This window comes from Musca autumnalis, unplaced genomic scaffold (genome assembly GCF_047663935.1).
Source record: "Musca autumnalis isolate F117 unplaced genomic scaffold, ASM4766393v1 scaffold_1, whole genome shotgun sequence".
Classification (NCBI taxonomy): domain Eukaryota; kingdom Metazoa; phylum Arthropoda; class Insecta; order Diptera; family Muscidae; genus Musca; species Musca autumnalis.
In genome coordinates, this window is record NW_027411644.1 from 276,045,179 (window position 1) to 276,067,645 (window position 22,467).

Genomic DNA, 22,467 nt, shown 5'->3' on the forward strand with positions numbered 1-22,467 from the left:
TTTATTTTAATTTATTTAATTGATACCACGAAACATTGAAACAATAGTTCATAAATTTCCTTTATCCTAAAAACACAAGACATTTTTTCGTATTTTTAGGAAGAAGATATAAAATACTGTAGTTCTCTCTAACATGATGCTTCCTATAAACTTATGAAATGTTCTTAAATACTATGAACCTGTTAATTTTTACTTTAATTGATATCACGAAGTAGTGCTTCAAATTGTTGAGAAAAATAGTTCATAAATTTTTATGAAATTGTTCATAATTTCTATGACCTTTTTAATCTTTAAAACACAGGATTTTTTTTCTTATTTTAGGAACAAAATGTAGATTACTGTAGCTGTCTCTAAGGTGATGTTTCCTATCACCTTATGAAATGTTCTTAAATACTATGAACCCATTCATAATATTTACGAACCTATTATTTTTTATTTTTTTTAAAAAAAGCAGTTCATAAATTACACGGAACTGTTCATAATTTCCATGACGTTTTTAATCCTAATAACGTAGAAAATTATTTCATATTTTTATGAACAAAATATATCACCTTATGAAATGTTCTTAAATTCTAAGAACCTATTCATAATATTTACGAAATTTTGCGTTTCGTTCCTTCACACTATGAAATCACATATATAAGAGTTATGAATGTAACTGTTTCCATTGCATCGTGTTTCTTAAAAGCAAACAGATACTACAATCAGTGCTTAACGTATCCGGACATTCCAGAAGCAAATTCATATTCTATTGCCCCCAAAACTATCTGATAAAAGTCGGATAAGATCAATGGTGGACTTTCCCAATTTTCCTCTTGCCTTCTTATGCGATTCTCACACCAAACCACTTTGCCTCAATCTCACACACAAATATTATTTAACATAGTTTTCCCCTATAAATATGTTTTATATCTCCTCCTCTACGTATAACATGTACGAAAAAAACTTTACGTATCTATTCATCAACACTCTTGAGCACACGAGTGAAATTTGAGTATGCTGCAGTTGATTTCATTAACAGAAAAAGTTTAGTTTATATCATCCAAGTGACTTCAGCAATATGCCAACGAACACAGACAGACATGCTTGCATGTTTTTGGCCCCAGGGTTGACAAGGGCTCTGACTAACAGAGTTACAGAAGATATGGGTACAGCTTTACAAATTAATTTTTCCTATACAAGTTAAGAGGGAAAAAATAAACAAAACTAAAACTCAAAATGATGGGAAAAGATGTTCCAGGTGGATAAAGTTATTACATGCGTCGAACGGCAACGATGAATGAGTTGAACAAGTACAAATGTTTTGGCCTCAAAAGTAGAAGAAGCAGAGCCAGCAAGCAACAAGAAAAACTATTATCAAAATCATAACTTGAACACGCTTGCTTGTAAAAATGGTGAACAGAGAAAGAAGAAGGCTATGCAGATTTTCACAAGGAAAACTTATTACTTTGGGAATAGAGAGACAGACATTTTAAGAAAAAGAACCAAAAAAAGTGAAAAATATAAGAAACATATTTTTGTTCATTTGCTCCTTAAAGTATGCACTAGAATTTGTTTTATTTTGCCTTTTTTGGTCCTTCGTCTTCATAAGGAAAAATTCAGATTTTTTTTCTTTTCACTCCTTCCAGCAGTCTTAAGGCCTTAAGAAGATGGAGTAATAAAAAATGTGAAGTCAGCTATTTTACCTTTTGCGGTAACTTTATTTACATCTCATTCAGAAATTTTGTTGCTCAGTGCATTTGTCATTTTGTCTATTTGCCTTGGCAGCAAAATTGTTTCCACTAAATTGCCACAGGTTTTTACTTCGTTTACAGCATTCTTAGGATTTTTTTGTATTCCCCCTTTTGCTAACAATTTTTTGTTCTAAAGATTCACAACTTATGTCTTCGTCGTCTTGCTACCATATTTTTTCGTTTTGCATATTCAATCACATAAATCGTTATTTCTTTGCATTTAAACGCTTGCAATTGCATCTCAGAAAATTTTAAACGTTAAAAAAAGAAGTTATTTTTTCCTCGGAATGATGTGTAAAGAAACTTTTGACGTTAAAGCTTAGTCTAAATGGTTGTTTGTCTGTCTGTCTATAGCATTGTTTGACTATCTAATAATGCGTAAGAATATTGTGACACAATGGAGCTCTGAGTACTTGAGCATTTGCTGGTGGAACTGAGCTGCTTCTTTTTTTTACATTACATTAAATTCATGGTAAATATAATGTGTCAACACTTTTATCCTGGCCCATAAATGTGTTATGGCCAGAATTGCAAGAAACGCAAGCAGGCAGGCAACCAAGCATTTGATTGAAAAGCATGAATGTCATGTTAGACGGAGATTATGGCAAGTCCTCGAAGCAGCATGCTTTCGCAGCCTTTTTCTCCTAGTCAGCCTGTCAGTAAGTCATTTGAGGTGATTGTGTTTTCTTTAGAATTTTCTTGCCATTTCATCATTTCGTATTCGGTTTTTTTATTTTATTTAAAAAGAAGAAGCCAAGAATGTCTGCTTAGTTTTTTTTTATTCTTCTTCCTCCAGAAGAAATCTAAAGTCTTCACCATCTAGGTGGTAATGTTGCATTTTTCCATGTAATTTTCTCTTCTAGTCATAATGCTGACAATGACTTCCATTTGTTGTTGCTGCTGCATTCCATTGTGTATGCAACTTTCTACTTCTTGCAGGCGTTTCTTTTTTTCTTCTCCTTCTCGACAACACAATAAAGACTCTGCCAGTTGTTTTTTTGTGCCTGTTCGTTACTACATCTTAAATTGGTCGAGACTCCTCTTGTAATAGCTTTAAGGCTTCTTGTTCCTTGGGTCATTTTATTTTCTTTCTTTTTTTCTTTTGGTTTTTCTCTCTCCTTGTCCTCTTTCAAATTTACATTTAAGAGATTAGAAAACCAATCAATTACTTGTTAATAAGCTTTCCGTTTATTGCTGCTGCTCTCATCCTTTATTTGTAAATTTACCTAGTTAATGTACTTGAATTGAGGACACTACCTACCTATTATTTTTGTTATTATTGTTGTCGAGTGTGAGTAGAGAAAATTTATTCAACAGCAATGCTCTTTAAAGATTAAGAAGTTGATAAATGTCAATAGCTTCCGTAAATAAGCAAATAACCTCGTTAAAAATAAAGAAAATTTTTTTATTTTATTTCTCCCAGAAGAACTAAAGTCAGATTTAAAAATATTCTTAAGGAAAGGCAAAATTTATTTTGCACAATACCAAAGGAACATATGTATCTTAGAATTATACTTGTAGAAAACTAATGGATGATCCTTACAAATGCAACACATCTTTTGAAGACAGAACAACCATTTTTAGGGAGACCAAAAAGTCCTATAAAGAAGTGCCAACATGGTTCAGCCTTTTGCGCATAAGGTCGACAAAACATACCATTCTCAATGGTGGTTAAACCACTCAAGACTGTGAGAATTTCTTCCTCTACAAATAACTGTTCACTATGTTCAATACGCTGTTCAAGATCGGCTATAATAAGGATATGCCAATCGCAGAGTCAAAAGTAGAAAAGGCTATAAAAGTCCAAAAAGTGTTCTTATAAAAGTCCAAAAGGAATACTCGAAATATCGAAAAGTACTTGCCATAGACGTTCAAACATATTAACAGAGGAGAAATGGTTATTAATGACGACCAAATTGTCTTTCCAAAGAAGTCCAAAATTATATCCATAGAAAGAAGTATATAGGAGAGCATATTATCTTCTTAGGGAAGGTGTAAAAGTCATTTTATGAATGTACATATCTATACAGGACAAGGGCCAAAAGATACTCCGAAAAAAATGCACTAAATTCGACTATATTCTCATTCCTATGAGTCTTTAAATCTTACCAAAATGTATTTATTTCAGTATTTTAAAATAATTTTCTTGGTTACTATGAACTTGTTCATAGCTTCTGTTCTGATTTCTTACATTATAAGAATGTGTTTCACATATCCGTGAATATTTACAAATTCCCTAAAATTATTCATTAACTCTAAAACAATTCGTCTACAATTTCTATGAAATTATTCATGATTTTTAAGCACTTTTTCATGCTTTTCATTAGTATTCATGAATATTGGAACCTTGTACTTAGATTTTATGAACGGTCATAAATCATAACAAGATGATAAAGAGTAAAAGTTCATAAAAAAGTTCTAAGAATTTCGAAATTAGCTGATAAATTCTTTAAAATTATGTTCGAAATTTCTATTAACATTTTCAATAGTTAAAAAACATTTTCTTGAATACTATGAACTTTGTCATAATTTCTGACCTGATTTCAAACATTATAAGAATTCGTTTCATACTTCTGTGAACCTTTAAAATTCCCTATAATTATTTACTACTCTACAACAATTCGTCAATAAATTCTATGATATTATTCATGCTTTCTAAGCAATTTTTTATGATTTTAAGTAATGTTTATGAATCTGGAGACCTTGTACTTAGTTTTTATGAACATTCATAAATTATAAGAAGTTCGCAAATTAAACGTACTAAAAGGTTCGAAATTTCCTTGAAATATTAGCTGATAAATTCTATAAAATTATGTCTAAAATGTCTATTAACATTTTCATTGTTTGATTGATTTTCATAATCTCAAGTACTCTTCTCTTCTGAAAACATGTACATAGTTATTAAGAAAGTTCATAAATTATGTGAAGCTGAGTTCCATATCAAAAAAATCTTTTAAAGTTTCCTACAATGTTCTTCATTTGGAAAATTTAGGCATTTATGAAAAAATCATGAAGTCAGTGAACTTGTACTTACTTTTTATGAACATTCATAATTACAAGAAATTGATTCACATATCTGAAAATTTTAGAAGATCCCTACACTTGTGCTTATAGTTTAGGAATATGATCTTATTTCTAAGAAAAAGTGTTTCTAAGGCGAAGCAATTTTTCAATATTTAAAGTATTTTTAATGTTGGAACCATTGTGGAATTATGAAAAAAAATCAAGAATTTGGAGAACGTGTACCTAGTTTTTATGAATGTTCATTAAGTATATGAAATTAATTCTATCTCTAAAAATTTATTATGTTTCCTACAACTGTTGAGGAATATCCTCTTATTTCTAAGAATTAGTGAGAGTCGACTTTTTCTGTAAATATTTCAAAAGTTTCTACAATTGTTTATAGATGTTTAATACTTTAACTTCATAGAAAATTATTATTCATAGAAATGATCGAGTGTTCATTATATATATGAAATTGTTCATGATTTCTTAGACCCCAGTTTTGATAAATTTTTGAGGAATTCCATTTGGGAGCTATTGAAAACAAACTACTTGATTATTTACAGATTTATTAAACTATTCATAGATTTAGAAATTCTAAGTACATATTCATAGTTTCTATGAAATTTTATAAACTTTAAGAAATTGTTTCCCAAGTTTGCAACTGTTTGAAATTTTTCTATAATGGTTTATAGATATTAACAATTTATGCTATGATCAAGTGTTCACTATTCATGATTTTTAAGAACTTCTTCATGATTCCAATATTTTTTAAATGTTGACAAATTTAGTTTGAGATTTCGGTATAAATTAAAAACAAAATATGTCATTCTTCTCCTCTATTTAATTGTAATTAATTTATTTAATTTTCGAGAGTTTTTGCAATAAAAATAAAAATTTAATTGAATTGATGATTATTTGATATTTTAGTTTTAATGAAACTGTTCATATATGTTAGGAACATCTTTATAATTTCTATGACATTTTATAAATTGTAGGAAATTGTTCCAATACATGCAAATCGTTTGGAATTTTCTATAATATCTCTGATATCTAAGTAATATTTTTTATGATCATTTTCATAATATTTAAAAACATTGTTATGAATTCAGTTGTTCTCAAATTTAATAAATATAATGTAATAGTACGTTTGTATATAACCGGATTTAGCAAAACCACTGGGTTACATATGTCAATTTCATTGCTTATATTTCAAATAAATCCTCATAAAGAAGGTTAACCCTGCAAAATTGTATAATATAAAAATTGCCTACAATATTGTGGGTCAAATTAAAAACAAAATAATTCATCTTTCTCTTACGAATTTCAATTCGAACCGTCCCTTAATTATTTCAACGAAAATGTTCCTATACTTAATGAATTTATTCCTATATTTTTTATGAATTTTATGGATCTTCTTTGGGGACTTATAGTTTTGGGAAATTTGTGTTACAATCTGTGAACGTAAAGCATAAAAAGGTTTCTCAATAAGCGATACATCATTCCAATAAAAATTTTTCTATATTTCATGAAGTTATTCCTATATTTTGTTAGAAATTCTATGGAATTAATACCAATTGTCATCGGCTTTTGGAATTAAATGCTTTTTAAGGATTTCGTGGGATAAACTTAAAAATAGTTTCTCAATTAACTGTTCATTATTTCAACGAAAGTGTTCCTATATTCCATAAATTTGTTTCTATATTTTGCTAGGAGTTCTAGGAATTTGATAATTTTGTGGATTTTGTGGAACAATATTTTAACTAAATCTCAAAAACAGTTTCTCATTAATGTATTCATTATTTCTATGAAAATGTTCCTATTTTCCATGAACTTGTTCCTGGATTTAGAGAAAATAGTTTTTAATTGCCATTGCTTAGCTTATTTTTTAATTCAATTTTCCATCTTTAGTTTCTTTCCGTTTTATACCAAAACAATTATGCAGAATTGATTCCTATAATATAAAAAATTAGGATTTGTCTGCAATTTTCTGCAAAAGTAGGTCAATTTGAGCTAAAAAGTTGTAATCTGCTTACATCTTTCCATTGCCTAATTTTATTTTATACCCATTAAACTAATTTTAGACACATTACAACAGACTTCTATTATTGTCTCTTAATCCTTTAATTATTTAATGACAGGATAACAATCCCCCGCGCCAAAAACGAAATATCTATAATGACCTTCCTAGAAGAAATAGTATAAAGTTCAATTGAATTGAAACAAATCCTGTTGCTAAATGGTATCTCAATTGGTATAATTATCGAAAATGTCTTCTTTACTTAAGATCCATAGAATAAAGGAATTAATTTACAGCCGAAGCACTTGAAGCGTGAAGTAGTTACACAAGAATTTTCTTTAAAGGATGACTTATAGAGACATTAAACTTTCTCAAATAGACGAACGAACAAATAACTGAATGGCTTTTTTTGTTTTTGCCAACTTTTTTACGAAATAGATTTTGTGCTACAATATCTTTTGTATAAACTCCCACCCCATTCCCTAACCCCTCTTTGACTTTGTTGTCTAATACAACAGCAACAGTTGAGATTTATTGGAATTTAGAACAAAACGAAGGGATATTAAAGCAACTGGTGACAAAAGATGTTGCCTTCTATCTATAAAGCAAAGAAATTGTTGCTATAATTGATTACAAGAGCAACAAATGTAAGTGGGTGGTGGAAGAGGAGGAGCTCATCTTCTGCTTTGAGTATTTATCTGGGCTTAAGGCGTGTAATGTTGTTGTTTCTTATTACTTTTTTTTTTGATACGTTTCTTTGAAAAGACTTGATAGACTTCTTGTCTTGTCTAGTAAATCTAAGCAAATTGTTATAATGATTTGGAAATCCTTGTTCTATAATAATACTACACAGCAGAGGAACGTGTCTATTTCAAGGACTCGTTTACCCATGCCGCTACATAATTTTTGCCATTCATACTGCTCACATTGCTGCCCCCTTATTGGAAATAAGTGTCTTATTTAGCTATCTGTAACAGCTGAATAATGAATACATTTATAGAATGTATTGTATTGTTTTTTCCTCATCTCTTCAACTTGTACTCGTAATGATGAACTTTTCTACATGTTATTGATTTTTGGCAAATGTTACGTGTTTTTTCTTGTTTATGAATTAATGGTGCTGGTAACAAAAGTTAACATATCTAGCTGGCCCCTCCCCCTTGCCTCCTTTTCTTTTCCAAACTAGCACACATCATATGTAATTGTTTTTGTTTGTTTCCCCTCTTGTTCTTGTTCCATACATACACAAAATAAACTTGTAAAAACAAGTATACTTTTAGGCCACGTTCTTGCACTATTTTGACAGCAATAGCATATGATGAGAATGATGATGTTGTAATAGTAGCTGCTGCAGTAGTAGTAGTAGTTTAATACACTTACAGTTTTGTTTGTTGTTTCTCTTCATAAATATCTTTTGAACATCATCATGATAAACTTACAACAAGTCAAAGTAAAGATGTGAATAATAATTTCAGTTCATAACTATGTATGTATGTTTGTTTGAGTTTTGTAAAAGTGATGAGGGAGGGGAGGTAGAGGAAAAAACCTATTTGTTTTATTTGATGCTAGATAAACTTGTAGATCTATCTTTTCTCGTGTAGCAAAATATTATTTTTTCCATGCTTTGCCTAAAACAAAAATAAACAAATATCGTGTTACACATAGATTTGTATCAGATTTCATAAAAAGTTACTCATGCTATGTGTGTATTAGTTGTGGATTTTTGTGAGTAGCTTTTTTCGAGAAATAATGTTTAATATGGAACCTTGAAATCTGTAAAATGAATAGCGAGAGGTAACAGGAAAATGTCCTAGATTATAATATAATGTGAGAAAAACGTATGCTGTTGACTTTTAGCAGTATCAGCTTACGTTGGGCGCCACTTTTATCATGTTAATTTTTTTTTTACCCCACTTTGGGCGCCAATGAACCATTTCTGATTTTTTGAATCTTGACTTCCACTTGTGCTTTTTCCACCGTGTCATGTTGGGCACCATTTATGCAAATAAAACTATTTTACAATTTTTAGATATTTAGGTTTTGATGAAACTATTCATAAATGGTAGGAATTTGTTCATATTTTTTGTGAAATTTTAAATATTGTAAAGAATTATCTCTTTTAAAATTTTCTAAAAATTTTCCTATTCCAAAGAAAATTTTTTTAAAAATTTTTAAGAATATTTGCATGATTTTAAAGAACTATTTCTAGTGTGGATTTTTGTGCGATTTTTTTTTTCGAGAAATAATGTTTAATATGAAACCTTAAGGAACTTGAGATCTGTAAAATGAATAACGAGAGGTAACAAGAAAATGTCCTAGATTATACTTTATATGAGAGAAAAACGTATGCTGTTGGCTTTTAGCAGTATCAGCCTACGTTCGGCGCCACTTTTGTAATGTTAATTTTGAATTAATTTAATTTATTCCTCATTTTGCTTACCAACTAAGAACACTTCAGAAAGGCTCTTCTCGTCGTTTTAGGTTCTATTTATTTGCTTTTTAAATAAAATTAGTTTCTTATCCCACGTTGGTCGCCAATGAACCATTTCTGATTTTTTGCAGTCTTGACTTCCACTTGTGCTTTCTTCACCGTGTCATATAGGGCACCATTTATGCAAATCAAACTATTTTACTATGTTTAGATATATAGGTTTTTATGGAACTATTCATAAATGGCAGGAATTTGTTCATAACTTTTGTGAAATTTAAAAAATTGTAAAAAATTCTCTCCTTTAAAATTTTCTAAAAATTTTTCTATTTCAAAGAAATTTTTCTTTCACAATTTCTAAGAATTTTTTCATGATTTTAAAGAACTATTTCTACTTGGCCTCTATATAACATAATTGTTTGCATTATAAAATGTAATTTTACTCACACACGAAGAACACTTTGAGAACCTTCCCGATCTTTTATGGTTCTAAATATTTTTTATAATTTTTTTCTGATATTTTTGTTTATATGAAACTCTTCATAAATGTTAGGAATTTTTTCATAAATTCTATGCAATTAAAAAACTGTTTCTTTAACTGAAAGTATTTTAAATAATTTGATCGAAGATCGAAGTTTTTTTGCAATAATAGTTATCCCCCAAGTTTCAAGTTTTACCATTTTAAGTTGGTCGCCAATTTCAATTGCGCCAATAGTTTGCAAAATATTTATTTAATTTCCAGGATTGTTATTATTTTATATTAGTCGGGTCTTTATTCGTAATGTTTAACCTCCCTTTGGTGGTAATTTTTGCTCTAATCTTTGCACTTTAAATGGAAAGATATTTTTCCAAGTTTTAACATTCCACGTTGGGCGCCAATTTCAACTTATGTAGTTGAAATACATTTAATTTGTCAACATTTTTATAAAAAAATTTTGCTTTATTTCCACCTGCCCACGTCTCACTGAATTTTCTTTTTAGTAATACTTGGGAATTGATAGCATTTTTGTTGAAATGGAAGTGTAACAGAAAAACTCCTGAAATTTAGAACAGTAAAATAATTAATTTTCCCAAGAATTCTATGTAGTGCTCGTTGGGCGCCACATCTGTTAATTTCATTCAATAGAATGGAAATAACACGTTTTCTCGGCATAGAAAAAGAAAAGGGTTTATAAATTATAAAATGTACCTATTGATGGTACTTTATCCACGTTGGGCGCTAACTTACATATATTTCATACCCTCCCTAATACAATATTTATGTTTTAATTTTTATTTAAGAAATAATTACTTTTTACCACTGTCTGTCCGTCCAACAACATAAACCAAAAGTTTATTGATTTTATATTTATTATAGGAACCCACATTGGGCGCCATATTTGTTAATTTCATTTAATAGAATTAATATCGTTTTGATAACGTAGACAAAATTAAAGAAAGGGGTTTATAAAGGATAACATTTAGCCATTTTCAGTTCTTGATCCACCTTGGGCGCCAATTTGGATTTACTTAATACCTTCCCTCATAATCTCGAAATGTCTTTAATACATATCTTTACAGTTTAAAGTATTTTATTTTTCTTTATTTTATTTCTATTTATATTGCTTTTTTATTTGTTAACACTGTCCCTCTGTCCAACAGAATAAAGCAAAAGTTTACTGCTTTTATGTTTATTACAGTGCCCCACATTGGGCGCCACATTTGATAATTTTATTCAATTGAATGGATTTAACATGTTTTCCTACCGTAGACCAAAAAAAGAAAAAGGGTTTATAAATTTAAAAAAAGTGCAATTAGTAGTGTTTGATCCACATTGGGAGCCAACCCATATTTAATACCTTCGCTCATGCCTCGAAATACCTTTAACTTGTCTGCAAATTTACAATATTTTATTTAAGAAATAATTATTTTCCATCCAACAACATAAAGCAAAAGTATATTGCTCTTATATTTATTATTGGGCCCCAAATTGGGCGCCATATTTATTAATTTCACTCAATGGGACGCAATTAATACCATTTTAGCAGCGTAGACACAATTATAGAAAATGTTTAAAAAATTGTTAAATTTGGCATTTCGTATTGCTTGATCCACATTGGTCGCCAATTTCTATATAATACCTTCGCTCATACCTGGACATACATTTAATTTGCCTGCAAGTCTACAATATTTTTTATTTTTATTTAAGAAATACTAATTTTTGACACTGTTCGCCCGTCCAACAACATAAACCAAAAGTTTATTGATTTTATATCCATTACAGTGCCCCACATTGGACGCCATATTTATTAATTTCATTCAATGAAATGCAATTAAAGCCGTTTTGGCAACGTAGACAAAATGATTGACAAGAGTTTATAAAGGATAAAGGAAAGGACTTTACCATTAATAGTGCTTAACCCACGTTGGGCGCCAATTTCTCTTTACTTCTTCCTCATTGCTTTTATAATTATTATAGTGTCCATATTGGGCACCACATTTGATAATTTCATTCAAGGGAATAGACACGTTTTTCCAACGTAGAAGAAAATTAAAGAAAATGGTTTATAAATTAAAAAAAAAAAAACAATTGTACTATTAGTAGTGCTTGGTCTACGTTGGGCGCCAATTTATATTTATATATAAATGATATTTGCCTGCAAGTTTAAAATATTTTATATTATATTTAGAAATAATTATTTTCCGTTCAGCAAATTTTTATACATATTTAAGTGCCCCACATTGGGCGCCATTTTTTTCATTTGATTCAATGGCATGGAATTAACAATGAAAGAAATAGGTTTATAAAGGATTTGACCATTATTAGTATAAAATCTACGGTGGGCGCCAATTTCCATTTATTTAATGCCCTTCCTCCTAATCTTGAATTACCTTTAATATCCCTGCAGTTTTACAAACATTTTTAAACCTCTGCCCTTCCATCCGTCACCGAGCATAAACCATAAATTTATTGCTTTTATATTTATTACTTTTGATAGAGGTCCTATATACGTACATAAAACGAAAAAGTTGTGATATAAAGACCTTTTTACAATATTTATTTGTATAAAATAATAATATCAACATAAAAAAGTTTTATATTGCCATTTATTTTATTTCTTTGCTATGTCTGGAATATAAAATATGCTCTCCATTACATGGCACTGTCAATAAAGGGCGAACTAGAAAAAATATTTTGCATTTACCTTTAGACATTTAATCTCTCACAATAGCAATAACTTAAGGAGCAGCAAGTCCAGGAAACCCCCTTTCTGTTCCTTGGTCTGTTCGCATTAGCGCCAACTCGAAGAGAAGAAAGTCCACGACACCCCCTTTGTCTTCCTTGTTGCCTTGCTAGGCAGATTTGCTTAAAGTTTCCATGGTAGATTTGTTAAACAAATGTTTGTAATTTTATGGAAATATTGTCATGTATTATGGACAAAAACACATCTTTCATAAATACATTTTTTACATAGACTGGCTACAGAGACATTTTCACGCCTAAATGTTGATATATTGTAACAGTGTGTTGGTATTACTTTTGTCCTTGTTGTTATGGCTCTATTTATTTCAATATTTTGTAGGCGTATTCTTTGTTGTCACATTGAATTTGTTGATGTCCTTTTCAAGTTTTTTTTTATTTCTCTGGTCGTTTGTGTTTTGTCTAGTTGATGATGTTGTTAAATGTATATGGGACAGACCACCCCTTCCAGTTCTTCGCCTCCACCCTAGCATTTAGAGGATAATAAATTTGTTATAAAAAACTTTCCTGCATTAACAACTTGGCACTTTTGTTGCACGTTTTTTCTTCTCTCGTGCTTCTTTTATCATTCTAGCACCTTTCCTGTACTACTACTACTTTGGTGCTTGTGTCCTTGTTTATGGCTTTTTACATTGTTCGCTCCCACCATCCGTCTCCTGAGCCATAAACTATAGAAGAAAATGTTATTCGTTTGGCCCTTTTTATTTTGGCAGTTTTACACTTTATTTAAATACATCCTGTCATTTTAGATAAACAGCACAAGATTGTTGCTATTGCTTGCGACAAGCGTTGTTGCCATTTCCATACTAGTAATCCGTCCGTCCCTACTTTCTATACTATTGCCAACAAGCAACACATTTGTTACTGCTGCTACTTTCCTGTTGCCTTGTTTGCTATTATTATAGCCATCATAATGCTGCCTGCCCTAGCACCTATCTGCCTGTTCCTACCATACAATTCTATTGAAAATTGTATATGTTGTATATGTACACCATCATCATCTTCATCATCTCCACTGCAATCGTTGGCGTCGTTGTCTTCCCTCATAGTCATATCACTTTCCTATTCTCATAATACAAACAACAGGGCCATAACAATATTAAAATGAAATTTGTTTAGAGAGTTTTAGCCTGTAGATATTCATTGTGCCCTCTCTCCATCCCACTCCACTACTTCTATTACCACTAATAGACAAGGTATTGCAAAAGCTATTCACTTCATAGCCAGCCGCCCACCCAACCATAGATAAAACATGGAAAGTTATATCTGCAATATTTGTTCTAGTTTTTTTTTTCGTTTCATTCTTTTTTCCTTTCCTTTACTCTCTGCTCACGTACATGTTAAGGGAAAGGAAATTTATGAAAGTGGCAGATTTCACTTCTTTGTTGCTGCCATGTTACTTGGTTGGTTGTCGGCCGCCAAACACTCTCCATATTGTTATAATTTGTTATCATTGTTTTTACCCATATCGTCGTAGCACGCGTGTATCCTTTTCTCGTGTGATAACGTTTGCCGTGTGCAATCATAAAATAAAGCTACAGGTAAACTTTTTTGTGTCTATAGGATAGATAATAATTTTATTGAAAACCTTAGCTTCGTTTAGGTGGATACCGAAGGGAAGCGGTTGAGATATATTTCAATATAGTATGTAAATCAAAACGTAGTATACTGAACAAATCGAAGGTCATTGGACACCCCATGCAAATGTAGTTTTTAGCAGTTATGGTAGGTGGGGCTGGGGGAAATTGAGATCTCAATGAACTCCGAGTAATATTGTAAATGTATAGCGGAAGGGAATTTATGGGATTTTTGTAGGAAAGGAAGGGTAACAAATGCCGCTTGAAAACTTAAAAGAGTAAATAAATTAATATAACTAAGTAATCTATGTGGTGCCCCACGTTGGGCGCCATATTTGTTAATTTCGTTCAATGGAATGGAATCAACACATCGTACCAGCGCAGAGGAAATAAAAAATCTGATTTAAAAGGAAACATCATTTGGTTATAAATAGTGCTCGACACACTTTGGACGCCACTTTTCATTATATACATAGTAGGGGATCCTGAAATGCAAAGTTTATGTATGAAGGAAATCAATATGATTTTTGTAGAAAGTGGTAACCAATGACTCCGGAAGAATTTAAACCATAAAGAGCTAAAATACCTAAGTAGTGTGCAAAGATGCCCACGTTGGGCGCCAGAATTATAGGGGGTTATTCTGAACGAAAATTCCCCGTGAGTTTTCCGCCGTTACAACTTAAAGGAAGAAAGTGAAACAACTCGCTGGGAATTTTCGTTCAGAATAACCCCAGTAATTTCATTTAATACTATACAATTGTGCTTCGTTCTGTCAGCGTAGAATAAAATTAAAAAGGCTTTATAAAGGACAAAATTTGGGGATTCATAGTTTTTGATCCACATTGGAAGCCACTACTCACTTTTTGTAGCAAGGAAATAATAGGATTTTTGTTGGAAGAGATAACAAAACATTCCTGAAGACTTTAAAGCCTATGTGTTCACCCTTGGCACGGTGGTGCTGACGTTTTTCGGTACTTTACACACATATGACACGATTTCTAAGAACGAGCGTAACAAAGAAAACAAATCTTTTGATTTTGTTGTTGTTCAGCAGCCTGTTACTAAAACATTTGCAATAATTGAATTTTCTAAAAATACGTTCACATGTTTGTTGTTCTCTTTTTGGTCACCATTGCTTTAAAGCCGTAAAGGAGTTAATATTCCTATGTAATTTGTGTATCGCTCCACATTGGGCGCCAGATTTTATTCAATGGAAATTAACGAATGTACTTTACAACGGAGTAAATTTGGGCATGACTAGTGATTGACCCACGTTGGGCGCCACTTTTTAGAGTATACTCATTTCGCATATATAAGAGTGCTGGAGAAAATCCAATCCAAAACTAGAAAAAGATAATGATTTATTTTATGATTTTAAAAATAACAACATTCGAGCATTCGAGTGCTAAGTAATCTGTGTAGAGCCCCTCGTTGGGCGCCAGATTTATTAATTTAATGGAATAGACTTAAAACATTTAATCAGCCTAGAAGAAATGAAGGAAATGTCTTTACAAAGCACAAAATTAAGGAATTTAAGTGTTTGACCCACGTTGGGCGCCACTTCTCAGAATATACTCAGTTCGCATATGTAAAAGTACCATAGTAAATCCAAACCAAAACTAGCAGCAACGATTTAGAAATCACAAATTCGCCACAGGTTGGGCGCCACTTCTCAATATATTCACAGTAGGGCGTCCCAAAAAGCAATTTTATTAAGAAGCATGCCCTTCAATTTTTCACATTAATCCAAACACCCAAATTAAAATTTTTTTGGAGATCGGTTATTGTGGCAAGTGAGCCATATCTAGGCTTACGATAGTACGCGATAACTCACCCACAAAAGCTCCAATTTTTGCGGTAAAATGGTGCGTACCATAACTCTCGAAGGTAATAGCATAGATCAGGTTCAAATATGGAGGGAAAAATCCTTGCTTCTTGGCCGGTTTGGCCCATACTTTGCACCTTGTAATATGTTGTCCAAATTTAGTTCAAGTTCGAAGATGGGACATATCAGTCCACTTCTTCGAGCGACTTCCCCCACAAAAGTTGATAGATCAGGTTCGTGTATGGAGGGAAAGTCCATGCTTCCTGCCATAATGTCCCAAAATTAAAAAAAAAAATCCTAAAATTTACTAAGCCTGTTTATTTCCTTAGGAAGTATTCTTATGCTCGGATCATGATGAAAAAAAAAAACATAGTCTTTTTTTTGCTCTCCTACGATATGGGTTCCGACATAACCCAACATTTACGACCACTTCTTTATACACCTCTCATACTAAAGTTTTTAGTAGTGTTTGTGGTATTTGGTCGCTAATGGACCTATTGTTTCAAAACCCGCTCCTTAAGGATTGGTGTTATGCTTTGGAGAATCGTAAATCCACTTTGGACGCCAATTTTTAAACATTATCAAAGAGATAATAAAAAAATAATTAAATGCTTCACATTGAGCCCCAAACGGGTAATAAATGGCCCTGCAATGATGTAAATCACTTCTAAAACTTCACGTAAAGTCTAGTTCATTTTTGGTCCTTCAGGGTCAATTAGGTTTTTTATTATTCCATTTTGGGCGCCAATTGATCAACACTTGGTATTTGTTAATTTTTTGCTAAGGAAAGCCCATACTTCCTGAGATATGGGTTCCGAAATGACCTAACATTTAGGGTCATTCCTTCATACACCGGTCTCACTAAAGCTTTTAGTAGTCTTTGTGGTCTTGGGTCGGTAATGCGCCGAATGTTTCTAAATCTGCGCCCTAATAATATAATATGAAGAATCTTAATTCCACGTTGGGCGCCATGTTGAGCTCCAACTGATAACTAATTGTCCTGCAATAAAGTAGGAAAGTTCAACAGATTTCAGATTGGATTCGAATTGGGAACTACTATTGCATCCTCTAGAAGTCCCTATAGGTTACTTTGAAACCTTTACTTCCTCGCTAAAATTGGCCGCCACATTTTTCGTCTAGAGCACTTTTGTCACATTTGCTTATTACTATAAAAAGTATTTGGTTATGTAAAAGCAAATACAATGACATCCACTAGACGCCACTAGGAGTTACTTTGAAAACTTTACTTGCACATTCACGTTGGGCGCCACTTTTTCATCTAAGGTAATTTTGTAAAATTTAAAAAAAAAGATAAACAGTCATTGCTTTGTTTTGATTTTACAAAAGAATGACTGTTTATCTTTTTTGGTTTTGATTTAACAAAACAATGACTGTTTATCTTTTTTTCAAATTTCACAAAATTACCTTTGATGAAAAAATGGCGCCCAACTTGAATGTGCAAGTAATGTTTTCAAAGTAACTATTAGTGGCTTCTAGAGGATGTCATAGTATTTGCTTTTACAGAACAGTACAGTTTACAGCAATTTTAACGCACACTAGAACCTTACAAGGGAAACTTTGAAGTATTTGCTTCTGGGTTCACCTTGGGCGCCACTTTTCTCATCTAGAATAATAACGCCTACAATAGTAATATTTTCCTACTAAGATAAAAAATTATCACTATGGCATTCACAGGAAACATCTTCTGTCAAGCTGTTATTTTCACATTCACATTGGGCGCCAATAACCTACATTGGGCGCCAATTGATTATTTATATTTAATACCTTGTGTTCATTGTTTAACGGCAAAAATGTTTTCCTAGGGTGATCTAACAACTTCAGATTTATTCATTAGGCACTAATTAAAGATTTATTCTTGCAGTTCTAGATTTTAAGAACCTTCTTTTGCAAAAAAAAAACACCATCCCACCACTATAATAACATCTTCTCTTCTAAGTGTTCCACCTTTCATTGTTGGACAATTCTAAGAAAATTTAACATAAAAGTGAAATACAATATCGCTGAAGTTTTAAGCCTAGAAACATACCGTGAATATCCTTTCGAAAAACACTTCAAATATCATATTCAAATAGACAACAACAATGAAGAACAAAATATCTGGACTTCAACTGACACAAAGGTTAAATAGAAAATGTGAAATAGCTATGGGGGGATGGAAATGGCTGAAGTTGACAGCAATGATGGCAGCTTTCCCACGAAGCAATCAAACAAACCGTCTTGATGTTTGTTGTTAAGCGCGAATATGCCTTAAGATGGCTACGAATTACGGTTAGGAGGAGGAGGCGGGGTAGAATGGTTTTTGCATAAAATTATGGAAAAATATGAAAATAGACATTGCTTACCTTGGGAATAATGTTGTAAATAGGGGGTGAGGAATAGAAAACACACATTTTTTGTTTATACAACTGACAATTTATGTTGTTGTTATTATTCTTGTTGTGATATGCTGCCTTTTTTCATTTTGTTCTTGTTCTTCTTCATCATCTTGTCTAAACTGACAACTTAAGGTAATTGTTCTGCTCAGCGATGCTGTTATGCTTGTTAAATAAAATGGGAATATTTCCAACCATTCCCACTCATTCTCATCCTCATCTTTCTGACTCTTATTTATTCAACAAATGATTGGTTGCCCTGGAACCACATTGTTGATACTTACTTAACGATTTGAACTGCAATTATAGAAAAATTAAATTGTACAAATTCTCAGCCGGAGATCACATTTCTATATTTTAATAGATTACCATGTCCTGGCCTTTGTCCTTTTGAATCTTTTCTCGATATTATAGATTAGATATCCATTATCATTGTAATCTAAATATAATATCTCTGCTTCCCTTTGAGTTTTATCTTCTCTATTATTGTTGTGTGAAAGGATATCATTTCTCATAATTATTAGAAAATGTATATTATTTCAATGTTGAAGATGACGATGATGTGGATGACTGTTTAGACAGTAATTTGTAAGTTCAACTAATTGACCTCATTCTCGAAAGATAAATTCACAAGGCTTCTTATTGGTTTTGCTCATCATTATCATTATCATCGATATCAATTAACCATTAGCCAGCAACCGTCCACCCAACCATTGTCGTCTCTCAATTACTAGGCACATATTCGTATTCGCATTTTCAATTAAGACAAACAACCATCAACTCCACCATCGCCGCCATCATCATTTCATCACATAATGACTATTTACCATTATCCTATATGTAAACCAAGAGTATGAGATGTTGAGGAAGAGAGAGTGTGTGGTTTTTCATTTTTCAATTTCTAAAAGCAAAGTCGCAACTCTGAAGACAATTAATTTCAACCAAAAATCTATGATTTATTGCATTTCAATATCATTTGATGTCGATGTTGTTGCTGTGGTCCCCCATTATCATTTGATATGATTTATAAACAATTTGATGTTGTAATTATTATTGGTTTTTCACAATAGATATGTTTATATGTGTGTGTCTGTATCGTTATACTGATAACTAAATGAATTTTGTATATTTATATGGTTGTATGTGTGCGTGATATTATATAAATCTAGAGATATCATATCATCATTGTGTTATTATATTTATAATTAAAATCAATGTAATTGTTGTATCAATCTATATACGTATATGGTTGTTTGTTGTTGTTGAATATTTCAGTACTGGGAAATAATGCCTTGCAGGCAAATGGAGTTGTTCTTTTATAAAGTAACTGGTGATGTGAAAGTAACATCCCCTTAAAGCCCCAATAGGTTACTTTTGCTTTTACATAAACGTTGGGCGCCATTTTTTTCCATGTAGGAAAATTTTGTAAGATTTGCCTAGAAAGGTGAAGAATATTTGGTAATGCAAAATGCAAAAAGTATTACAACAACATCCACTAGAACATTTACTTCCATATTCACTTTGGGCGCCACTTTTTCACTTGGCTAATTTTTCACATTTGCCTAAAAAGTATTCGGTTATACTAAAACAACAAATATAACAACCACTAGAAGCCCAAATGGATTACTTTGACGCATTTGCTTCCACATTCACGTTGGGCGCCATTTTTTTATCAAGGGTAAATTTGTTACTTTTACCTACGTTTATAAAAAATTATTTGGTTATGCAAAAACAACTACAATAATATCCACCAGAAGCCTCTACGGATTTTTTTGCAGCATTTGATTTCACACGTTCACGTTGGGCGCCACTTTCTTCATGAAGGGTAATTGTATAACAATTCTTTGCTAAGATAAAAATTTGTTGGTTATGTAAAAGCAATTTCGACAACATCCCTAAAGATTTACATTCAAGCATTTGCTACCACATTTACGTTGGGCGCCACTTTTTCCATCTTCAGTAATTTTGTCACATTTGCCAATAAAAAAGTTATTGGTTATGTAAATGCAACAACTATAACATCCACTACAAGTCCCTAAGGGCTACTTTCTTGCATTTGCTTACTCAAGTTCACGTTGGGCGCCACTTTTTCATATTGGACGATTTTTAGCATTTGCCTTCTAAGAATAAAAATTATATAGATATGTAAAATCACCCAATATAATATCCACTAGAAGTTCCTTAGAATTATTTTCAAGCATTTGCTTCGACATTTACGTTGGGCGCCACTTTTTTAATCTAGGGTAGTTTTGTAACACATCCCTGCTAAGGTAAAAATGATTTGATCCACTTTTTGTCCCTGGGGGGCTATTTTCAAGCATTTGTTTCTAATTTACGTTGGGCGCCGCTTTATTATCTGCGGTAATTTTATAAGATTTGTGTTTTATGTGAAACATATTTAGTTATGTAAAATTAACTTCAATAACCTCCACTAAATGCCCCTAAGGATTACTTTAAACACTACTATAACATCCCAAGCTCCTGGGGGGTTAGGTTAAAGTAATTGTTTCCACATTCATATTGGTCGCAAATTTTTTTCATCTCGGGAAATTCATATTTGCTTACAACGATAAAAATTAGTTTGTTCTGTAAAATCAATGACTATAACTTCCACCAGAAAAAAGCCCATAGGTGTTACTTTGAAGTATTTGCTTCCACAGGTCCACGTTGAGCGCCATTTTATCTCATTTGGCTACTAAGATATAAAAAAGCATTTTTTTATGAAAAATCAAACACTATTAACATCTACTTGAAGACTCTACGAGTTACTTTGAAACGCTTACTTCCTTATTGATATTGGGCGCCACTTTTTTCATCTAGGATAATTTTGTAACATTTGTCTATTAAGATAAAAAATTATTGGTTATGTAAAACCAGCAATTATATCATCCATCCCCTAAAAGCCTCTATTGGGTGCTTTAAAGCAATTGCTTCCAGCCGTTCATGTTGGGCGCCATTTTCTTCATCTATGGTAATTTTCTCAGATTGGTCCACCGAGATAAAAGTTTTTTGGTTCTCTAAAAGCGACTACTGTAACGTACACTAGCAGCCCCTAAGGGTTATACTGAAGTATTTGCTTACACACGTCCACGTTGAGTAATTTTGTAACATTTGCCTGCTACGATAAAAGGTATTTGGTTAAGTAAAAGCAACTACTATAACGTCCACTGGAAGCCAATATTGGTTACTTTGTAGCATTTGCTTCCTCACGTTCCTGTTGGGTGCCAATTTTTCATCCTACCCTAGATGATATCGCATTTTCCATAACATAGCAGTTATTCGATAAGGGGTATTTTGAATCATTTGTTTCCACTTGAAACTCATATGGATTACCTGGAGGCATTTGCTTCCACACGTGCACATTGGGCGCCACTTTTTGACCTTTGATTTGCCTACTAACAAGTATTTGGTTATTTGAGAGCAACTACTATAAAATCCGCTAGAAGTACCTAAAATATTTTCCTAAAGAAAACTGTGGCGTTGGGTGCCACCAAAACCTAATCATATCATATACGACTGCCAAGCAAGCAATACTCGCCTTATATTAAGGATAAAATCAATCACCTCTTTCATGCCACCTTGGGCGCCAATAAAGTAGATCAGGTTTTGAATGCAAAGCACATGTAGAGAGATTTCTTATATCAATTGCCAAGGGAGTTGAGAATTTATGAAAACTTCTTGTGTTTACCATGCAGTCACGTTACCCACAATGTTATACAGTGGACCTCAGTGCAATTCCCATGAGTTTGTCTGCAATCCCATCCCACTATTTCAAATAGTTCTGCAGTTCACGTTGTAAGATTATTTAAAAGAATTTAAGAGTTTTTTTCTTTAAGTAAAATGTACTTAATACGATTAAAAAATTGTCTGTAACACACGTTTGGCGCCACTACAATAGATTAAACATTTAAAACCAATAAATAAAAGAAAATATATCTGATATTATTTAAAATTTTACAAGAATTGTTTTGGTCATTAGTTTCATCTCCTCTGTGACTCATTTTGAAAACTGAAACTTATTTCTTATTACATATTCTGTTCTAGTGCGTTTGTACTGGCGCTTAATATCATGACATTTTGATTTGGTCGACAAACATTTTCATAAATTTTACTTTAAACCGAATCAAGGCAGCACAAATTTCATGATAACAAACGCCTGTATGAACCTACTCTAAGGGGGTAAGTTAATTGCAATCTTTAGTGCCCCACTTTGGGCGCCATTAAAGTAAATCTGTGGTATTTCAAAA

At 32.0% G+C, this 22,467-nt stretch overlaps 1 protein-coding gene across 27 annotated transcripts in view; it reads left to right on the top strand.

Annotated features, from left to right (window-relative positions):
- heph (polypyrimidine tract-binding protein 1 heph) overlaps positions 1–22,467 on the top strand; it is a 757,797-nt gene that overhangs the window by 480,737 nt on the left and 254,593 nt on the right. The gene's annotated exons all lie outside the window — the stretch shown is intronic.